Below are 24,074 nucleotides of genomic sequence, written 5' to 3'. Positions count from 1 at the left end.
CATACATTTCCTAAATATTTAAAGGGCATAGTGACACTATCTATGTCTATATAAATTTACACTCATATGTATAATTTATGCCCATGTACACATATTTATTTATATACCCATAGAATATATTAATTTATACACATTTATATACACTTGTAGATACATACATATAAAATATACATCAACAGAATCACAGAAAGGGACACTGAACTTGAAAAGGAAAAGAGCAAACAAAGCAACATATTAATAAACTCAATTATCTGGAATGTAAGGTGTGCCACAACTGGCAATATACTGACATAAAGCAAAATACTGCAAATGCTGGAAATCTGAAATAAAAACAAAAAATGCTGGAAATGCTCAGCAAGTCAGACAGCATCTGTGGACAGAGAAATAAAGGTAATGTTTCAGGTTGATAACTTTTCATCAAAACTAGAAAAAGTTGAGAGATGTAACAGGTTTTAAGGAACTACAGAAACAGGGAAAGGAGGAGGAAAAGAACAAAAGGAAAGGTCTGTGAAAGGCAGGAGAGATTAAATGACAAAAGGGATGATGGTGCAAGTCAAAAGGGGATGGTAATGTGACAAGTAAAGAAACAAAATATGGTTCTAGATGAGGTGTAAATGTAATAGCAGCATCATTACCAACAGCTGCTGTCCAAATAAATGGGGGCAGTGATTGTTGAACTCAATGTTGAGTCCGGAAGACTGTAAAGTGCCTAATTGAAAGATAAGGTGTTGAAACTTCATTGAAACAGTGTAGGAGACCAAGGTCAGAGTGAGTAGGCTGAAGAACTAAATTGACAGGCAACCGGAAGTTCAAGGTCATGCTTGCGCACTGGATGGAGGTGTTGAGCAAAGCAGTCACTCAATCTACATTTGGTTTCCTCAATGTAGCGAGGCTGAGAACTATGTGGACATCATGTTTAGGGAGGTTGTCACACTGCAGGTTAAGAGAGTGCAGGCAGAGAGGAAATGGGTGACCACCAGTCTAGGATGACCAGGCAGTAGGTGCAAGAGTCCCGACATCAGTAGTAGGGAAAATGCTAGAATCTATTATAAAGGATGTGATAACTGGACACTTAGAAAATAGTGGTAGGATTGGGCAGAGTCAATATCAGTTAGTTGAGAATATTCAAGGCTGAGATAGACAGACCCCAGTTCACAAAGGAGCCATGGTTTATGAGGGGGAAGGCAGGAAAGTGGAGTCAAGACCACATCCAGTTCCGCCATGATTCACTGAACTGTTGTTGACTCTACCCAACCCTACCATTATTTTCTAAGTATCCAGTTATCATATCCTTTATAATAGATTCTAGCATTTTCCCTACTACTGATATCAAGCTAACAGGGAAATCATGTTTGACAAACCTGTTGGAGTTTTTTGAGGATGTAACTAGCAGAATAGATAACGGAGAACCAGTGGATGAAGTGTATTTGGATTTTCAGAAGGCCACATAAGGTCCCACACAAGAGGTTAGTAAATAAAATTACAGCACATGGGATTGGGGGTAATATACTGGCACGGATTGAACATTGGTTAACAGACAGAAAACAGACAGTAGGAATAAACAAGTCATTCTCAGATTGGCAGGCCATGACTAGTGAGGTACTGCAAGAATCAGTGCTTGGGCCCCAGCTATTCAAAATCTATATCAATAATATGGACGTAGTAAATGTAATATTTCCAAGTTTGCTGAAGACACAAAACTAGGTGGGAATGTGTGTTGTGAGAAGGATGCAAGGAGATCTAGACAGGCTAAGTGAGTGGGCAAGAACATGGAAGATGGAATATTAAGTGGAAAAATATGAAGTTATACACTTTGGCAGGAAAAGCAAAAGTGAGAGATTGGGATGTGCTGATGTTCAAAGGGACTTGGGTGTCCTTGGTCATGAGTCACTGGAAGTTAACATGCAGGCGTAGCAAGCAATTGGGAAGGCAAATGGTATGTTGGCCTTTATCGCAAGAGGATTTGAGTACAGGAGTAAAGAGGTCTTGCTGCTATTGTATAGAACATTGGTGAGACTGCACCTGGTGTGTTGTGTACAGTTTTGATCTTCATACCTAAGGAAGGATATTTTTGCCATCGAGGGAGTGCAACGAAGGTTCACCTGACTAATTCCTGGGATGGCAGGATTGTTCTATGAGGAGAGATTGAGGAGGCTGGGTCAATATTCTCTAGAGTTTAGAAGAATGAGAGATGACCTCATTTGAAACATACAAAATTCTTACAGGGCTCGAGAGGGTCAAAGCAGGAAGGATGTTTCCCCTGGTTGGGGCGGGGGGGGGGGGTCTAGAACCAGGGAACACAAGCTCAGAATAAGGGGTTGGCCATTTAGGACTTAGATGAGGAGGAATTTCTTCACTAAGAGGGTGGTGAATCTTTGAAATTCTCTACCTCAGAGAGTGATGGAGGCTCAGTCATTGAGTATGTTCAAGACAGAGATCGATAGGTTTCATGATATTAAAGGATATGAAGATAATGTGGGAAAATGGCATTGAGATAGAAGATCAGCCACGATCTAGTTGAATGGCAGAGCAGGCCTGAATGTCCTACTCCTGCTCCTATGTCCTATGACCACATCATGAGCACCACATACAGTATTCTAAATTGAAGGAAGTACAAGTAAATTGCTGTTTCACTTATAAGGAGTGCTTGGGGCCCTGAGCAGTGGGAAAGGAGGAGGTAAAAAGGTAGGTGTTGCATCTCCTGCACTTTCATGGGAAGGTGAAGGGGAGGGGGTGTTGGCAGTGATTGATGACTGGATCAGGGTTTCGCAGAGGGAAGTGTCTTTGGAATGCTGAAAGTGGAGGGGAGGGGAAGATGTGTTTGGTGGTGGCATCATGCTGGAGGCGACGAGGTGCTAGCTATGTAAAGCTAACGGCGCAGCGTCAAATATTGGCCAGCAACTCGTGGGGAATCGCAATTCGCAGGGTTATCTCTTCCTCATTACAAGTTGCTGGCTGAGTTCCGCATTATAAACGGTGTGTAGCATTCATTCATATTATTTCAGTGTGACTGTCATCACGCTCAGTTGGGATCTTTCACATCCACAGTTGATTTCTCTGCTGAAGTATGAAGATAGTCACGTGGGTAAAGAGACAGTTCAAACAGCTTATTTGACAATAGTGATCCAAGTAAGTTAATTGTTATGAACTTAAAACAAGATTTCCCAACATTCGTACACAAGTTAAATTTCGTTTACGTAAATCAGCTAAATGTTGACTCAAAATAAAATTAAAGATAGTTAAAAATGTTAATTGTAAATCAACTCGGAATTAATTGTATTCAGATGATAGGTATTCATTGGAGATAAAGATGTATTATATATGTGTGTATATTTATATTACATATAAGTAATAGGAGCAAGCTGAAAGGAGGGTTCTTGTTGTTAAAGGTGCACGGTATGCAATGTGTGTCTTTGTAAATAAAAGCATGTAAGTGAATAAAGTCTCAGGCCCAGTATTCTATCCTTCATCATCTACCTATCCCAGTTTCACAAAGAATAGGGAAATAATACACACAAGGTCTCCCGCAGCATTTTTCACAGTAAGTCAGATGATACGTTGTATTGGATGGTATAATTCTCATTAGAGAATTAATGGCTTGGCTTGGCCATGTGAGCCGCATGGAAGATGGCAGGATCCCCAAAGACACATTGTACAGCGAGCTCGCCACTGGTATCAGACCCACCGGCCGTCCATGTCTCCGTTATAAAGACGTCTGCAAACGCGACATGAAATCGTGTGACATTGATCACAAGTCGTGGGAGTCAGTTGCCAGCATTCGCCAGAGCTGGCGGGCAGCCATAAAGACAGGGCTAAATTGTGGCGAGTCGAGGAGACTTAGTAGTTGGCAGGAAAAAAGACAGAGGCGCAAGGGGAGAGCCAACTGTGCAACAGCCCCAACAAACAAATTTCTCTGCAGCACCTGTGGAAGAGCCTGTCACTCCAGAATTGGCCTTTATAGCCACTCCAGGCGCTGCTTCACAAACCACTGACCACCTCCAGGCGCGTATCCATTGTCTCTCGAGATAAGGAGGCCCAAAAGAAAAAAGAAAGAAAAGAAATTCTCATTAGAAAACTATACCATCCAATACACGATTTTGCTGTAAACATGGACTTCTGTTTGAACTAACCTTTCACTTTAAGGCCAAGCGTATAAGTGCTGTCCATTCTAGGTCACTATTGCTTGTGAGAGATTTTTGTAGGTTATCAAGTCAGAAGAAAACACAAAGTGGGATTTTTTGTAGTGGAGGAAGCACAGGAAACCTGTGGGCAGTCCCTGAACAAGTTATACCTAAACGCACCTGAAGCGTGGATGAAAGTTTTAGATGAAGAGTGAGGTAGAGACAACGGTGGGAAATGTTATACAAATGTAAATCAATGTGATATGTATGGGGTTTTATCTTCAGCTTAGAGTTAAACAGAACGTGAAGGTTGCATATGATCAGGTTCAGTCTGAGCCAGCAAGAATGTAGGACTAGGGTGCAAAGTTCTTGTGGGACTAGAAGTGAATGGCTTTGGTTTTGTCAGTGTGAAGCTGGAGGAAGTTCTGGTTCATTCACTATTTGATTTCGGAAAAAAAGTCTCATAGTCGAAAGGAAAATTTGCATTTCTTCAGCATATATATGGAAACAATATATTCTAACAATGGCCGCTGGATGGCAGTCAGCAGGAAGAACTATGGCAGATTGTGTTCTGTTCATAGCCTGGAACATGGACGCCAACTGCAATAACTCTCACTGATTCATCAGAACTCAGCTAGCCAAACATGTTTTTGATCTTGGAATCATCCTGGTCTGATTGGTTCAGTACTACACTGGCATGGGGATATTCATAAAAATGTTTAAGTCAAAACACATTTTACTGTGTTGTTATTGAATTATACAAGAATTTACATACTTTCTCAGGTCGTGGTAGAATATGGAATAATGGAGTACAAGCAGTTTTGCAAGTTAGGTGGGGCCTGAATTTGTTAAACCTGCGCCAGGACGGCACAGTGGCGCAGTGGTTAGCACCGCAGCCTCACAGCTCCAGCGACCCGGGTTCAATTCTGGGTACTGCCTGTGTGGAGTTTGCAAGTTCTCCCTGTGTCTGTGTGGGTTTTCTCCGGGTGCTCCGGTTTCCTCCCACAAGCCAAAAGACTTGCAGGTTGGTAGGTAAATTGGCCATTATAAATTGCCCCGAGTATAGGTAGGTGGTAGGGAAATATAAGGACAGGTGGGGATATGGTAGGAGTATGGGATTAGTGTTCTTTCTTCTTTCTTTTGGGCCTCCTTATCTCGAGAGACAATGGATACGCGCCTGGAGGTGGTCAGTGGTTTGTGAAGCAGCGCCTGGAGTGGCTATAAAGGCCAATTCTGGAGTGACAGGCTCTTCCACAGGTGCTGCAGAGAAATTTGTTTGTTGGGGCTGTTGCACAGTTGGCTCTCCCCTTGCGCCTCTGTCTTTTTTCCTGCCAACTACTAAGTCTCTTCGACTCGCCACAATTTAGCCCTGTCTTTATGGCTGCCCGCCAGCTCTGGCGAATGCTGGCAACTGACTCCCACGACTTGTGATCAATGTCACACGATTTCATGTCACGTTTGCAGACGTCTTTATAACGGAGACATGGACGGCCGGTGGGTCTGATACCAGTGGCGAGCTCGCTGTACAATGTGTCTTTGGGGATCCTGCCATCTTCCATGCGGCTCACATGGCCAAGCCATCTCAAGCGCCGCTGACTCAGTAGTGTGTATAAGCTGGGGGTGTTGGCCGCTTCAAGGACTTCTGTGTTGGAGATATAGTCCTGCCACCTGATGCCAAGTATTCTCCGAAGGCAGCGAAGATGGAATGAATTGAGACGTCGCTCTTGGCTGGCATACGTTGTCCAGGCCTCGCTGCCGTAGAGCAAGGTACTGAGGACACAGGCCTGATACACTCGGACTTTTGTGTTCCGTGTCAGTGCGCCATTTTCCCACACTCTCTTGGCCAGTCTGGACATAGCAGTGGAAGCCTTACCCATGCGCTTGTTGATTTCTGCATCTAGAGACAGGTTACTGGTGATAGTTGAGCCTAGGTAGGTGAACTCTTGAACCACTTCCAGAGCGTGGTCGCCAATATTGATGGATGGAGCATTTCTGACATCCTGCCCCATGATGTTCGTTTTCTTGAGGCTGATGGTTAGGCCAAATTCATTGCAGGCAGACGCAAACCTGTCGATGAGACTCTGCAGGCATTCTTCAGTGTGAGATGTTAAAGCAGCATCGTCAGCAAAGAGGAGTTCTCTGATGAGGACTTTCCGTACTTTGGACTTCGCTCTTAGACGGGCAAGGTTGAACAACCTGCCCCCTGATCTTGTGTGGAGGAAAATTCCTTCTTCAGAGGATTTGAACGCATGTGAAAGCAGCAGGGAGAAGAAAATCCCAAAAAGTGTGGGTGCGAGAACACAGCCCTGTTTCACACCACTCAGGATAGGAAAGGGCTCTGATGAGGAGCCACCATGTTGAATTGTGCCTTTCATATTGTCATGGAATGAGGTGATGATACTTAGTAGCTTTGGTGGACATCCGATCTTTTCTAGTAGTCTGAAGAGACCACGTCTGCTGACGAGGTCAAAGGCTTTGGTGAGATCAATGAAAGCAATGCAGAGGGGCATCTGTTGTTCACGGCATTTCTCCTGTATCTGACGAAGGGAGAACAGCATGTCAATAGTCGATCTCTCTGCACGAAAGCCACACTGTGCCTCAGGGTAGACGCGCTCGGCCAGCTTCTGGAGCCTGTTCAGAGCGACTCGAGCAAAGACTTTCCCCACTATGCTGAGCAGGGAGATTCCACGGTAGTTGTTGCAGTCACCGCGGTCACCTTTGTTTTTATAGAGGGTGATGATGTTGGCATCGCGCATGTCCTGGGGTACTGCTCCCTCGTCCCAGCACAGGCATAGCAGTTCATGTAGTGCTGAGAGTATAGCAGGCTTGGCACTCTTGATTATTTCAGGGGTAATGCTGTCCTTCCCAGGGGCTTTTCCGCTGGCTAGGGAATCAATGGCATCACTGAGTTCCGATTTGGTTGGCTGTATGTCCAGCTCATCCATGACTGGTAGAGGCTGGGCTGCATTGAGGGCAGTCTCAGTGACAGCATTCTCCCTGGAGTACAGTTCTAGGTAGTGCTCAACCCAGCGGTCCATCTGTTTGCGTTGGTCAGTGATTATGTCCCCCGATTTAGATTTGAGGGGGGTGATCTTCTTGATGGTTGGCCCAAGAGCTCTCTTCATGCCATCATACATTCCTCTGATGTTTCCGGTGTCTGAGGCCAGCTGAATATGACTGCATAGGTGTTGCCAGTAGTCGTTTGCGCAACGCCTAGCTGTTCTTTGTGCAGTACTTCTGGCTGCTTTAAGTGCTGCGGATGTTAAATCGCTGGGGGCTTTCTTGTAGTTCAAAAGTGCAATGCGCTTAGCGGCTATGACAGGTTCCAGCTCTTCATTATGAGATTGAAACCAGTCTGCATTTCTCTTCGCACTTTTGCCGTAGGTGGTCAAAGCTGACTCATAGATGGCGTCTCTGATGTGGGCCCACTTGGTCTCAGCATCCCCTGTGGGAGTGTTTTGAAGGGCTGTTACAAGTGAATTTAGAAATTTTTGTAACAGCTGTGGGTGAGAAATTCTGCTCGTGTTGATGCACGGGTGGCCCTTCTGCTTGGAATGATGCAACTTCTTTGGTCTGAGTCTAACCTTGCTGCACACCAGGGAGTGGTCGGTGTCGCAGTCCGCACTGTGGAAGCTGCGTGTGATTTGAACACTGTTTAAGGCGGCTCGCCTTGTGACAATGAGGTCTAGCTGGTGCCAACGACGTGATCTTGGGTGCCTCCATGAAACCTGGTGACAGGGTTTAGTGTGAAAGAACGAGTTGGTGATGCAGAGGTTATGATAGGTACACAACTCAAGCAGTCTCTGCCCGTTCTCATTCATCCTTCCAACGCCATAGCGCCCAAGGCAGGAGGGCCATGAGTCATGGTCGGCCCCAACCCTGGCATTAAAGTCCCCCAGCAGGAATAGGTGTTCGGTGTTGGGGATGCTGCTAATGATGTTATGGAGTTGTTCATAGAACTGGTCTTTAGCTTCAGGTGCGGAGCAGAGTGTTGGAGCATAGATGCTGAGTAGGTGTACTGGACCAGAGGTGGTGAGCAGTCGGATGGACAGTATGCGTTCCGAGCCATTTGAGGGAGGCTCTATCATGCTGAGCAAGGAGTTTCTGATGGCGAAGCCCACTCCATGCTGTCTTGGTTCTTCAGGATCCCTGCCCTGCCAGAAGAAGGTGTAGTCTTGCTCTGCTAGAGAGCCACTCGCGGGGAGGCGAGTCTCCTGAAGTGCTGCAATGTCCACATTGAATCTACTGAGCTCGTTGTTAATGATGGCGGTCTTCCGAGAATCGTTGATTTGTGTAAGGTCTTCCGACAGGCCAGGACACATAGTTCTGACGTTCCAGCTTGCAAAGCGAAGGGCTGGTACCTTCTTTCCTTTTTTCATGTTGTTTGGTGCGGTGTATCAGTCCACCTTTCGGGCAATGACCCTGAGCTCCAAGCACCCATTGAAGCAGGCAGACTGTGGCGGGACAGAACCTTATTGACCGGGGGCTGCCCGGTTTGAGGCGGGCGGTAGCTGTCCAGTGAGGTGCAATGACCTCTCCCACCGACAAAGGCAACCCGTGGCGCCCAGTTTCTACGCCAATTTATCTGGACTTATAACCCATAACTGCTGCCTTCCGTGTTGTTTTAGTCGCTGTGAGGCAACTATGGAGTGACCTCTCCATGGCGCATGCCTGGGCAAATTTATGGAGGTTGAGAGTTGCCCAGTCGTCAAAACCCCCCTCTCGGCCTTTCTGGTGGGGTCCAAAGGAGTGCAGGACACGACGTTTGGCACCAGTATGGCTGCAGGAACTGCCGGAAACATGCCAAAGGTGACACATGACCGCCTACGGGGTTCCGCTCCGGATTTTCTGTTAGGGTTTACTCCCTTAGCCTTGGTCTCTCCCGAGACGCCCACAAGGCAGTGGGGTTGTTGGGGCCCCTACACAGGTGTAGGATGGTGCCGGTGGGAGGAGGGGATGCAAGGGGGAGGGGTAGAGGGAGGGGGTGGGGGGGCGGTGCAGGGGAAGGGGGTGCGGGGTGAAGATGGTGCGAGGGGGGGGCGGGCTGGGACGGGATTGTGAGGGGGTGAGCTGAGAGGGTGGAGCAGGGAAGGGGACGGGGGTGGGGGGGGGGGTGGAAGGGGGGTAAAGGGGTGGGGGGGGGGGAGGGGGGGTGGAATCTGGTGCAGGTAATAAGCCATTTCCTCAGTGCCCACCATCGACGTCCGGAAAGCTCATCCACGTCCTTCGGGAGGTGAAGCATCATTTGGCAGACTTAGAGGTGATTACATTTGCTAAGGGTTTTTTTTTTGCAGTGGTTTAAATAAAGGCATGCAGCATTGCCGACAGTGCGCTGCAGATGCTCTCCGAGCCATCTCCCGCGGGCGCTTTGAAGTTGCGGCCGGGGGGGGCCGTTCGTGGATGTTTTGGGTGTTCGGGGCACCTTTTCACAGGACTTCTCTCGGGTCCCGCAGCTCCTTCTTCACCTCAATGGACTTACCGCATGCCGTGGCTGCAGACACTCTGGACTGTGAAGACAGCAGGATCGGAGATTGAAGTATCGGCAGCTGTGCTCGTCAGTTTCATCCGGATCAATTTCATTGAGAAAACAAAGAGCAGGTGTGGCTGGGGGAGGGCAGTGGGCCCAGGTAACATACACTAAACTAACTGTTAACTTTTAGATAGGGCTAAAATGAACTGATTTAAAGAGCCAGGGGAATTTAAACAGTTTAAGAGGGCAGATTGGGGGAGAAAACGTTAGGGATGGGAGCAGATGGCCATGGATAGAGTTGAACAGCAAGGGAGCTTCCTAGGGGGCTTCCAGCCCAGGAGCCATCTTGAAAAAAAACCGGGATTAGTATAGGATTAGTATAAATGGGTGGTTGACGGTCGGCACAGACTCGGTGGGCCGAAGGGCCTGTTTCAGTGCTGTATCTCTAAACATTATCGCAAAGGCCATTATAGTACAGAAATTGCCGGAGTTTATGGCATAAGTGATTTATCCTATTACATACACCATGCCTTAAATTACTGGGACGTTACCGTTTCGCCACTTCACTGACAAAGCTGAACAGCTAATTATCATAGATCCGCATCTATTAAAATCAATGGCAAGAGTGAGTTTGCTGTGTTCACATCACTGTGATCTCTACAGTCTCTACAGAATGGCAATGGAGAGCTCAGAAACAGTATTCAATGCTCAGCAAGATTCCTGAGGGTAACATTTTATTGACTTACTCTAAGAACTTAATTGAAATCTTAAATCTCAATTAAGTAACGAGTTTTGACAGCCAGGCATGTTCTGATTTTCCCAAACTAATATTTTAATATTAATATTTATTATGCGCTGAGCATGGATTGCAACCAGTAATGAACTTGCCTAGGGATTGGTTGCAGTTCAGCAGACAACCCTATGCATACAGATCCCTTCATAATGTTGATTTATATCTTTTATGCTGTTCCAGTACAAATGCATCAAGCAAATTAAACCCACCCTGGACTTTGTCCATCTGCAACCCATCCCCACATTATCAGATTAGAACCATTGCTCCTATATGTGCCCTTGTTTCATTATCTGTTCAATTCTGTGTCAGACCCATTACCTTTGATGGGTATCAGACATTAGCCACAACTTTCCCGATCCACTTCAGAGCTCGCAGTGGCATATTCTAATAGTTTTTCCAGCAAATTATGGCATGAATTAGCCGCTGGAGAATCAAGAACCATGACTACCTTATAACTTATGGCGTTTGTCATCAATATTGCCATTTCAGCAAAGGTCATTCATGGGCCAGGTCTTGCTGCAGTAGGGCACGTCTTGGCAAGTGCCGTTAGTTGATACATTTTTTCTACACCTATTCAGCTCAAAAAATGTTCAGTCGATTATGGCGTGGTATGGGTAACAGGCCTTTGGGACCTCGGTTAAGAGCAGGGCCAACAGTGTGTCTCCTTAACCAATGAGATTAGAGGAACAAGAAAGAAGGATGAATTAGAGTGCATAAATCAGGTACAAAAACTCTCTAACAATAACTGACTACATGCAGGAATGAGATTGAACACTTTAAATTGATCCCATTCTGGGCCAAAGAATCCTCCCAAAATCAGTGGCAAACCAGTGGGAGGCATTCAAAAGGGAGAAACTACAGGCACAGTGTAGGCATGTCCCCACAAAGATTAAGGGTAGCACTGCCAAATCTAGAGTCCCCTGGTTATCTAGAAGCTTACAGGGTAAATTAAAGCAGAAAAAGAAAGCTTATGAAAATCACAAATTTCTTAATACTTTAGAAAGCCTAGAGGAGAATAGAAAGTGCAGGGGTGAAGTAAAAAAGGAAATTAGAATAGCAAAGAGAGGACATGAAAAATTGGCAGGTAAAATCAAGGAAAACCCAAGGATGTTTTATCAGTACATTAAGAGCAAGAGGATAAGCAAGGAAAGGGTAGGGCCTATCAGAGATGTACAAGGGAACTTATGCGTGGATGCAGAAGATCTGGGCAGGGTTCTTAATGAGTTTTTCTCTGTCTTCACAAAGGAGGGTTGATGCAGACATTATAGTCCAAAGAGAAGTATGAAATATTAGATACGATAAGCATGAGAGGAAGTACTAGAGGGTCTGACATCCTTGAAAGTGGATGAATCGCCAGGGATGGATGGATTGCATCCCAGGTTGTTAAAGAAAGCCAGGGAGGAAATAGCGGATGTGCTGAAGATCATTTTCAAATCCTGATTAGATACAGGCGAGGTACCAGATGATTGGAGGTCTGTGAACGCTGTACCATTGTTTAAAAAGGGTGTGAGGGATAAGCCAAATAATTATAGGCCAGTCAGTCTGACTTCAGTGGTGGGTAAATTGTTAGAATCTATTCTGAGGGACAGGATAAACTGCCACTCAGAAAGGCACGTATTAATCAGGGATAGTAGGCATGAATTTGTCAGGGGAAGGTCATATCTTACTAACTTGATTTGAGTTTTTTGAGGAAGTGACAGGGAGGATTGATGAGGGTAGCGGAGTGGATCTGGTTTACATGGATTTTAGTAAGGCATTTGACAAGGTCCCGCATGGTAGACTGGTCAGTAAAATGAAAGCCCATGGGATACAGTGGAATGTGGCAGGTTGGATCCAGAATTGGTTCAGGGACAGGATGTTTTTGCAAATAGAAAGCTGTTTCTAGTGGTGTTCCATAGGGCTCAGTGATGGGTCCCTTGCTGTTTGCGATATATATTAATGATTTGGACTTAAATGTGGGAGGCATGATTGGGAAATTTGCTGATGATGCAAAAATTGGCCATGTAGTTAACAGTGAAGAGGATAGCTGTGGACTCCAGAATGATATCAATGGTTTGGTTGAGTGGACGGGAAAATGGCAAATGGAATTCAATCCAGAGAAGTGTGAGGTAATGCATTTGGGGAGGGCAAATAAAGCGAGGGAATACACAATAAACGGGAGGATATTGAGAGGGGTAGAAGAAATGCATGTCCACAGGTCCCTGAAGCTGGCAGGACATGTAGATAGAGTGGTGAAGAAGGCATATGGATTGCTTTCCTTTATTGGCTGAGGTATAGAATACAAAAGCAGGAATGTGATGCTGGAACTGTATAAAATGCTGGTTAGGCCACAGCTGGAGTATTGCGTACAGTTCTGGTCACCACATTACGGAAAGGACATAATTGCTCTGGAGGGAGTACAGAGGAGATTTACAAGAATGTTTCCAGGGCTTGAAAGTTGCAGCTATGAGGAAAGACTGGATAGGCTAGGGTTGTTTTCCCTGGAACTGAGGAGGCTGAGGGGTGACTTAACTGAGGTATACAAAATTATGAGGGGTCTAAATAGAGTAGACAGGAAGGACCTGTTTCCCCTGGCGGGGAGGCCAGTTACCGGGACACAGATTTAAGGTGATTGGTAGAAGGATTAGAGGGGACATGAGGGGAAACTTTTTCACCCAGAAGGTGGTGGGTGTCTGGAATTCGCTGCCAGGAATGGTGGTGGAGGCAGAGACCCTTAATTCTTTTAAAAGGTAGCTGGACATGTACCTGAAGTGCTGTAACCTGCAGCGCTATGGTCCAGGTGCTGGAAGGTTGGATTAGATTGGGTAGCTAGTTATTTTGGCCGGCATAGACACAAGGGTCTGAATGGCCTCCTTCTGTGCCGTAATTGTTCTATGGTTCTAAGAAGTTGACTGGCATTGTATTAACAATTATCACATTGTGAAAAAGGTACTTATGTTCTTAGTTACCAAATTTAACTGTGACATATTTAATGGGCAATAAATGCACAAATCCAGCAGGTTCTTAGAAATAACAGGGAGGCTGAGGGCAAGATACCATTTGTGCAAAGCATATGGTAGAACAGCATAAATTGACCAGCACATTCTGGAGACTTGCAACTCACAGTGTATCTCTTAATACCCTTAATTTGTTGGCCAATTTGCACATTAATAATGGTGTGTGTTACCAGCAAGATCCAACTCCATATTTCATGATGTTCTCCTATCTCCAAGTACAGTCTGTATTACTTTCTCCGCTTATATGTCGACATATTTGTTGAGGGTGTTTTGTTGCACTAGAGCTGAAGGATGTACTTTCTTGCTGCTTAGAGCAAAGAGTGGGTATTCTTGTGAGTGTAGTCCTTTTCTCATCTTTGGTTTAATCTTATGTTCTTAAACCTATGACTTTGGTGGTCTCCAGGACCTCTACCAGAAGGACTGGATTAGTGGGCAAGACCGTAATGTGAGCTGGAACATGTCTTTATGACTATACTTGTACCAGTATTCATCTGACAGGGCTCAGTGAAATTTGCAGACTTTGTGTGGTGTGAGGAGGTTTGAGTTGACCTTCTTTCAATCTGTTGGAATTGGTGATTGTAAAGATTGACTTGGGTCATGGGTGGCCCATATCATGTTCAATTCAAGTAAGCTTTCTTTCATCTGATGACATGATAGAAGTGCAGAGCAGATGCTGAGACATATCTGAAAGTGGTGGGTTCTGTGTTGCAGTGCACCAGTTCTAATGAGATTGGATTCTGCTGAACTTTAGTTAGCACAGCCAGATACACAGGTGGTATGGGATGAAAGTACACAACAGGAATTCCTTTTGGGACATGTTGAATTTGTCAACTAACTGCTGAAAGGGTATGATTTGGCCTTAAGGGAACAGCTTGCTTTCAGTGATGCCCTTAAGTTGTTTGTGAGGAGAGTCTCTGGAAGGTCACAACTGTGGAGCCCTTGTTGAACTTTCAGCATGGTGCCTGCTTTAATCTAGACTGTCAAAGTTAGTGCTATTGGGTGTTACCATCCTCTAGCTAACTTTTTCTGGTAATCTGAGAAGGGGAAGCAGTTTAGTGGTGTTATGATTAGTAGTTATTAACTATTTTACCTAGAAGGCATTTTTGATATGAACTCAAAATTCCAGATTAATTCCAAAAATGGTCCAGCTTACTTTCTTTCAGCTTTACAGAGATATGCAGACTGGATCCACCAGTATAATGGATCTCCCATCCATTGATGGGAGAGAATATCTAGAGCAGATCTGAAGCTTGTAAAAATAAGGTTGGATGGCATTGCTTGTTTCCATTCCTATTCTGAGACTGTGTGTGATAGCCCTGTTCCGGGTAACAATTCCCATAGTGGCATTGTCCAATAATAGTATCACAGATTTAGGACACAACACAATATATGCAAGTGTGAGGTCATCAACTTTGGACCTAAAAGTGATAGAACAGGTTATTTTCTTAATGATGTAAAGCCAAAAACAGTGGAGGTCCAAGAAACTTGATGTCCATGTAACTAGATTGTTAAAATATCACTGATCAGTACAAACAATAATCAAAAGATTAATGGAATGTTGGTCTACAAGGGTTTAGAAGTCATGGTACAAAGCCCTGGTTAGATCACATATGGAGTGCTGTGTTCAGTTCTAGGCACCACACCCAAGGAAGGATATATTGGCCTTGGAGGGAGTGCAATGTAGATTTACCAGAATGATATCTGACTTCAAGGGTTAAATTATGAAAAGAGATTATACAAACTAGACATTCCCTGGAATTTAGAAGGTAAAGAGGTGATTTAATCAAAGTTCAAGATAAAGAGAAACTATTTTTGCTGGTTAGGGGAATCTAGGACTAGGGGACATAGCCTACAAATTAGAGCCAGATCTTTCAGGAGTGAAGTTAGGAAACACTTCTACACACAAAGGATGGTAGAAGTTTGGAACTCTTCTGTAAACGGTGGTTGATGCTGGGTCAATTGTTAGATTTAAAATCTGAGATTGACAGATTTCTGTTAACCTGGGTTTTAAGTGATATGAGGCAAAGGAGTTAAGTCACAGATCAGTCACAATTTCATTAAATTGTGGAAAGGTTTGAGGGGCTAAATGGCCTACTCCTGTTCCTATGTTCACTGACAGCACAATCAGAGACTGTGGCAATGTGATCAGTCTGTTTTGTATGGATTGTCTTTGTCGGACATCAACACCTCTGCCCAGAAATGTAATTAAATCATGCTTGATGGCTAGGATTGACTGTTTTGAATTGATAACGTCTGAAGGTTAACAGATTGGAGGATAGTTAAATTCAATTACTCTGACAACTGAACCATCATAATGAGAAATGTGTACAGAACAGCAGTAACATCCAAACATTAACACCTTCCTCACAAGATGTAAGTTGTGTTGCACTGTCAGGCTTCAAAAGGTCTGGTATAACTTAAAGATAAAGATACCATATACTAACCAATTGCATCTCTGGTTATTCAGTCCCAGTTCCATCTAGGGATTTGAAATCTGCAGATTGGACATTTGCATCCTTCATCTGCAATTTCACATTGTGACGATTTATGAAAGTCTGGTTCATTCAAGAATCCTGCCGGTTCTCAATCTGTGCAAGATATCAATTTAAAAAGGATATTATAACCCACCTGAGGACTGTTTGCACTCTAAGTGATTTGCTACGTCTTACTCCTTTCCTGTATTCCCATTATACAGAAATTTGATTGTTAGTTTTAATCTATATGTTGTGGTTTGACAGTGGGATGTTTTCCCTATTTGAGGAGTAAGAAGAGACTGATGGACATTTTTTGTGATCACCAGTGGCTGATATATCTAAGGGTAATTGTTAATTCTGGGCATGATGTTTCAGGCATGGCATGTATAAGGGATAGCAGACTTGGGGAAACTGCCCTTTTGCTGTGAACAATAGGCATAAAAGCATCAGGAAAAGGTCCAAACTAACAAAGCATCTGTCTACCTCAGTCATACACGAAGGTTCACATGTGCAAAGTTGATGTCATTTATGTCTAATCCATATGAAATTAGAGTCAAAAAGCAACAAATTACAACTGAATAAATAGTGAATCTACAAATGAACAAGGTGCATCTTGAAAAAAAAATCTCGCGCAGACAAGCTGCGACTTCAAGGTGTGCATATTTAAAACACCTCCCCACAGAGAAGAGTTTAACATACACAAAATCAGATCCTGTTGTTATAATCAAGGTAAAGGAAATCAAACGATGTGTAGAACGAGCTGCTGATGCAATTGCCATGCTACTTTGTGCTATTATCTATGAGGAGTTTTAGTTTACAAACATACGAATTAGGAGAAGTAGGCCATTTGGTCCCTATAGCCTGCTCCAACATTCAATAAGATCATGGCTGATCTGTTTGTGTCTTGAATTCCACACTCCCATCTACCCCCGATAACCTTTGATTCCCTTGCCTAACAAGAATCCATCTACCTCCGCCTTAAAAATATTCAATGACCCCACCTCCACCTCGTTCTGAGGCAGAGAGTTCCATAGTCGCACAACCCTCAGAGAAAAATTTCGCCTCATCTCTGCCCTAAAAGAGCGACCCCTAATTTTACAACAGTATCTCCTAGTTCTCGATTCACCCACAAGAGGAAACATCCTTTCCACATCCACTTTGTCAAAACCATTCAGGATCTTATAAACTTCAATCAAGTCTCCCCTCACTCTGCTAAACTCTAGTGAAAACAGGCCAAGTCTGTCCAACCTTTCCTCGTAAGACAACCCGCTCATTCCAGTTATCAATCTAGTAAACCTCTTCTGAACCACCTCCAATGCATTTACATCCTTCCTTAAATAAGGAGACCAAAACTGCACACAGTATTCGAGATGTGGTCTCACCAATGCCCTGTATAACTGAAGCTTAACATCCTTACTTTTATTTTCAATTCCTCTCAAATAAAGGATAGCATTCCATTAGCCTTCTTTATTACTTGCTGTACCTGCATACTAACGTTTTGTGACTCATGCACTAGAACATCTAGATCTCTCTGCACCTCAGAATTCTGCAGTCATTCTCTGTTTAAGTAATACTCTGTTTTTTTATTCTTCCTGCCTGCCAAAGTGAACAACTTCACATTTTCCCACATTATACTCCATCTGCCAGATTTTTGCCCACTCACTCAAACTATATCGATCTGCAACCTCCTTCTGTCCTCTTCACAACATACTTTCCTATCTATCTTTGTGTCACCTGCAAATTTAGCTACCCTGCCATCATTCCCCTCATAAATTGTAAAAAGTTGAGGCCCCAGCACAGACCCCTGCAGGACTCCATTCGTCACATCCTGCCAATCAGAAAAGGACCCATTTATGCATACTCTCTGTTTTCTGCCAGCCAGCCAATCTTGTATCCATGCTAATATGTTATCCCTACATCATGAGCTCCTACTTTGCACAATAACCTTTTTATGTGGCACCTTGTTAAATGCCTTCTGGGCTCCCCTTTATCTACAGCACATGTTACTCCTTCAAAGAACTCCAATAAATTGGTTAAACATGATTTCCCTTTCATACAACCATGCTGACTATTCCTGTTATCTTGAGGTTTTTTAAGTGCCCAGCTATAGCCTCCTTAATGATTGATTCTAACACCTTCCTCATGACAGGTGTCTAGCTGAATGGCCTATAGTTACCTGTTTTCTCCCTCCTTTCTTGAATAGAGGTGTTATATTTACTACTTTCCAGTCTGATGAAACCTTTCCAGAATCTAGTGACTTTTTCAAAATTAACACCAATGCATCTACTACCTCATTAGCCAGCTCTTTTAAGATCCTATGACGAAGCCCATCAGGACCCAGCGACTTGTCAGCCTGTAGCTCCATCAGTTTGCTCAGTATTGCTTCCCTGCTGATTGTAATTTCACCAAGTTCCTCTCTTCCTTCCATCTCCTGATTTACAGCTAAAACTGGAATGTTTTTGTATCCTCAACAGTGAAGACAGAAGCAAAGTATTTGTTCATTTCATCCACCATTTCCTTATTGTCTACTATTAACTCCCCATTCCCACTCTCCAGAGGAACAACACTCACTTTACTTACTCTTTTCCTTTTTAAATACCTGTAGAAACTCTTGCTATCCATTTTTACATTTCTGTCTAGCTTCCTCTCATACTCTGATTTCTTTCTCTGGATTAAACTTCTGCCATTCTTTATATTCTGACCAATCATCTGACCTGCCACTCATCTTTGTGCAATTATATGCTTTTTCCTTAAGTTTGGTGCTTTTCATAACTTCTTTAGTTAACCACAGACGGTGGGTCCTCCCCTTAGTTTCTTGAGCTTTTCGTTGCTAACTGCAGTTTGGGACAACCTCCAGTAGCAGCTGAGTCACAACCTTGTGCATCTAGATCGGGGAGCTGGGGGGAGAGCAGGGGGGTGAGCAGTGAGGTTGAAGTTGCTGCTTTCATGTTTCCAAGTTCTTGTGTGGCATCTATATGGATAATGACCAAGGAGATATGCCTAACTTGGTATTAGACTCTGCAAACTTACATTATGTAATTTAAATGAGTGTGTGGTATTGTGTGATATCATACATTAGGTTGCCAAGGGCTTCGCAAACAGCTGTACATATGTATAAAGGATCATACTTTATCATCTCCCTCTTAGCAAAGTCATTACATTTCTTATGGTTTACATCCATCACCAAGAGTGGCTCAGTAGTACCACTACTGACCAAGTTTGCCGAGTCCTGAAGGACATATCTGCCATACTGGGCCTGTGGCAGGTGTTGAGAACCACCAAGAGGAAAGAACCTACTAGACCTTGTCCTCACCAATCTACCTGTCCATGACAGTATGAGTAGAATGAGCACCATACAGTCCTTTGAAGACAAAGTTCTGTCTTCACACTGAGCATACCCTCCATCCTGTTGTGTGGCACTACCACCGTGCTAAATTGTATAGATTCAGAACAGATCTAACAGCTCAAAACTGGGTATCCATGAAGGACATCAGCAGCAGCAGAATTGTATTCAACCTCAATCTCAAGGCCCATCATATCTCTCACTCTACCATTACCATGAAGCCAAAGGATCAACCCCTGGTTCAATGAAGAGTGCAGGAGGGCATGCCAGGAGCAGCACCAGGCATACCTAAAAATGAGGTGTCAACCTGGTGAAGCTACAATACAGGACTATTTGCATGTCAAACAGCGGAAGCAGCATGCAATAGACAGAGCTAAGCAATCCCACAGCCAATGGATGAAATTTAATGCAGAGAACTGTGAAGTGATTTATTTTGGTAGGAAGAACGTGGAGAGATAATATAAAATAAAGGGCGCAATTCTTAAGGGGGTGCAGGAGCAGAGGGACCTGGCTGTATATGTGCATAAATCATTGAAGGTGGCAGGATAGGTTGAGAGAGAGGTTAATAGCGCATACAGTATCCTAGGCTTCATTAATAGAGGTATAGAGTACAAAAGCAAGGAAGTTATGTTAAACTTGTATAGAACACTGGTTCGGCTTCAACTGGAGTATTGTGTCCAGTTCTGGACGCCACACTTTAGGAAATATGTGAAGGCATTGGAGAGAGTGAAGAAAAGATGCACAAGAATGGTTCTAGGGATGAGGAACATTAGTTACGTAGATAGATTGAAGAAGTTGGGACTATTTCCTTAGAGAAGAGAAGGTTGAGAGGAGATTGGATAGAGGTGTTCAAAATTATGAGGGGTCTGGACAGAGTAGACAGGAGAAAACTGTTCCCATTGGTGGAAGCATCAAGAATAAGAGGGCACTGATTTAAGGTAATTGGCTAAAGAAGCCATAGCGACATGAGGAAAAGCTTTTTCACGCAGCCAATGGTTAGGATCTGGAATGCACTGCCTGAGAGTGTGGTGGAGGCAGGTTCAATCGAGGCATTCAAGGGGGAAATTGTACTATTATCTGAAAAGGAAGAATGTACTGGACTAAGGGGAGAAGGCAGGGGAGTGGTATGAGGTAAACTGCTCTTTCAGAGAGACAGCATAGACTTGACAGGCTGAATGACCTCCTTCTGTGCTTTAACAATTCTGTGAATCTGTGGATCAGATCAAAGCTCTACAGCCCCGCCACATCCAGTCATGAATGGTAGTGGACAATTAAACAACAACCTGGTACAGGAGACTCCACAAACATTCTCATCCTCAATGATAGGGGAGCCCACCGCATCCGTGCAAAAGACAAGGCTGAAGCATTCGCAACCAACTTCAGCCAGAAGTGCCAAGTGGATGATCCATTTTGGCCTCCTCTTGAGGTCCCCGGCATCACAGATGCCAATCTTCAGCCAATTCAATTCACTCTCTGCGAGATCAAGAAATGGTTGAAGGCACTGGATACTAAAACGGCCCTGACAACATCCCAACAATAGTACTGAAGACTTGTGCTCCGGAGCTAGCCGTGCCCCTAGCCAAGCTGTTCAAGTACAGCTACAACAATAGCATCTACCCGACAGTGTGAAAAGTTGCTCAGGTACGTTCTGTCCACAAAAAGCAGGACAAATCCAATCTGGCCAATTACCACCCCATCAGCCTCCTCTCGATCATCAGCAAAGTGATGGAAGGTGTTATCGACACCTATCAAGCGCCATTTAAACAGCAATAACCTGTTCACTGATTTTCAGTTTGGGTTCTACCAGGGCTACTCGGCTCTTGACCTCGTTGCTGCCTCGGTTCAAATGTGGACAAAAATGCTGAGCTCAAGAGGGGAGGTGAGAGTGATTGTCCTTGACATCAGGGCAGCATTTGACCGAGTGTAGTATCAAGCAGCCCTGGCAAAATTGAAGTCATTGGGAATCGGGGGAGAAAACGCTCCACTGGTTGGAGTCATACCTCGCACAAAGGAAAATGGTTGTGGTTGTTGGAAGCTAATCATCTCAGCTCCAGGACATCACTGCAGGGACTTCCTTAGGGTAGTGTCCTAGGCCCAACCATCTTCAGCTGCTTCATCAATGACCTTCCCTCCATCATAAGGTCAGAGGTGGGGATTGTCGCTGATGATTGCACAACCAGTCACAACTCCTCTTACTGAAGCAGTCTGTGTCCAGATGCAGCAAGGCCTGGGCTGACAGCGCGCACCACACATGTGCCAGGCAATGACCGTCTCCAAGAAGAGAGAATCTAACCATCTCCCCTTGACATTCAATGCCATTACCATGACTGAATCCCCCACTATCCTGGGTGTTACCACTGACCAGAAATTTAACTGGAGCAGCCATATAAATGCTGTGGTTACAAGACCAGGTCAGAGCCTGGGAATTCTAAGGTGGGTAACTTACCTCCTGACTCCCCAAAGCCAGTCCACCATCAACAAGGTACAAGTCAGGAGTGTGATGGAATACTCTCCACTTGCCTGGATGAATGCGGCTCCAATTACACTCAAGAAGCTCGACACCATCCAGGTCAAAGCAGTCCACTTGATCAGCACCCCATCCACCACATTAAACATTCCCTCCACCATCAACTCACAGTGGCAGCAGTGTGTGCCATATACATGATGCACCGCAGCAACTCACCAAGCCTCCTTCGACAGCACCTTTCAAACCCACGACCTCTACCACAGGACAATGACAGCAGATACACGGGAACACCACCACCTGTATGTTACCCTCCAAGCTACACACCATCCTGACTTGGAACTATATCGCCGTTCCTTCATTGTTGTTGGATCTAAACCCTGAAACTCCCTTAACAGCACTGTGGGAATATCTGCACCAGATGGGTTGCAGCAGTTCAAGAAGGCAGCTCACCACAACCTTCTGAAGGGCAATTAGAGATGAGCAACAAATACAAACACACATCTCATGAAAATAAAATCTGCATCTATTGGGCATTGCTCTGTATGGCACATCCCTACTTCCATTGCAGGGAAACAGGGCATCACACCTTTTCTCATTTCCCGCAGCAACTGCTCAATCGCCTCATCATTTAAATAATGGGGGCTTGTAAGAAAGGTTATGTAATAATTGTGGGTGATTTTTAATCATCTTATCGATTGGACAAACCAAATTGGCAAAGGTAGCCTTGAGGATTAGTTGATAGTGTTTGTTTGCGATAGTTTCTTAGAACGATACATTCTAGAATCAACCAGGGAACAAGCTATTTCAGACCTGGTAATGTGCAATGAGACAGGATTAATTAATGATCTCATAGTAAAGGATCCTCAAGGCAAGAGTGATCGTAATATGATAGAATTTCACATTCTGTTTGAGGGTGAGAAAACTGGATCTGAAACTAGTGTCTTAAATAAAGGTAATTACAAAGGTATGAAGATACAGTTGGCTACAGTGAACTGGGAAAATAAGTTGAAAGGCAACACAGTAGATAAGCAGTGTCAGACATTTAAGGAGATATTTCATAACTCTCAACAACAATATATACTGTTGAGAAAGAAAGACTTTGAAATGGATGCACCTTCTGTGGCTAAGGAGATTAAAAATGCTATCAAATTGAAAGAAAAGGCGCACAATGTTGCAAAGATTAGTTATAGGCCAGAAGATTGAGAAAATTTTAGAAACCAGCAAAAGATGACTTTTTTAAAAAAAGAGGGAGCAATTAGAATATGAGAGTAAACTAGCAAGAAATATAAAAACAGACAGCAAGAGCTTCTACAAGCATATAAACAAGAGTAGCTAAAGTAAACGATGGTCCCTTAAAGGATGAGACAGGGGAGTTAATAATGGGAAACAAGGACATGGCAGAGACCTTGAGCAAATATTTGTGTCTGTCATCACGGAAGAAGACACAAAGATATCCCAAGATCGGTCGAGAATCAAGGGGCAAAAAGCAGGGTGGAACTTTATCATTCAAAGAAAAAGTACTCGACAAACTAATGGGAATAAAAGCAGACAAGTCTGCTGGACCTGCCTCCTAGGGTCTTAAAAGAAGTGGCTGCAGAGATAGTGGATGCATTGATTGTAATCTTCCAAAATTCCCTTGTTCTGGAAAGGTTGCAGCAGATTGGAAAACCACAAATGTAACACATCTATTCAAGACAGGAGGGAGACAAAGCAGGAAGCTACAGGCCAGTTAGCCTAACATCTGTCATTGGGAAAATGCTGGAATCCATTATTAAGGAAGTCGTAGCAGGACATTTAGAAAATCATAATACAATCAGGCAAAGTCAACATGGTTTTATGAAAAGGAAATTGGGTTTGACATTTATAAGAATTCCTTGAGGATGTAACAAGCATGGTGGATAAAGGGGGAACCAGTAGGTGTAGTGTATTTGAATTTCCAATTCGATAAGGTGCCACATAAAATGGTTACTGCAGAAGATAGGAGCTTTTGCTGTTGGGAGTAACATATTAGCATGGATAGAGGATTGGATAACAGGAAATGGAGAGTCAGGATAAACAGGTCATTTTCAGGTTGACAAACCTTTCAGGGGTGCCACAGGAATCAGTACTAGGGCCTCAACTATTTACAATCTATATTAATGACTTGGACAAAGGGACCAAGTGTATTGTAGCCAAATCTGATGTTGATACAAAGATAGGTAGGAAAGCAAGTTGTGTGGGAGGACACAAAAAGTCTGCAAAAGGATATAGATAAGTTAAGTGAGTGGGCAAAAATTTGGCAGATTGGGTATAAGATGGGAAAATGTGAGGTATTCCACTTTGGTGGGAAGAATAGAAAAGCACAATATTATTTAAATGGAGAGAGACTGCAAAATACTGTGGTGCTGAGGGATCTGGGTGTCCTCGTACA

Source organism: Heterodontus francisci, chromosome 6 (genome assembly GCF_036365525.1).
Source record: "Heterodontus francisci isolate sHetFra1 chromosome 6, sHetFra1.hap1, whole genome shotgun sequence".
NCBI classification, from domain to species: Eukaryota; Metazoa; Chordata; class Chondrichthyes; order Heterodontiformes; family Heterodontidae; genus Heterodontus; species Heterodontus francisci.
The sequence above is the reverse complement of the archived record's forward strand: the minus strand, read 5'-3'. Positions refer to the sequence as shown.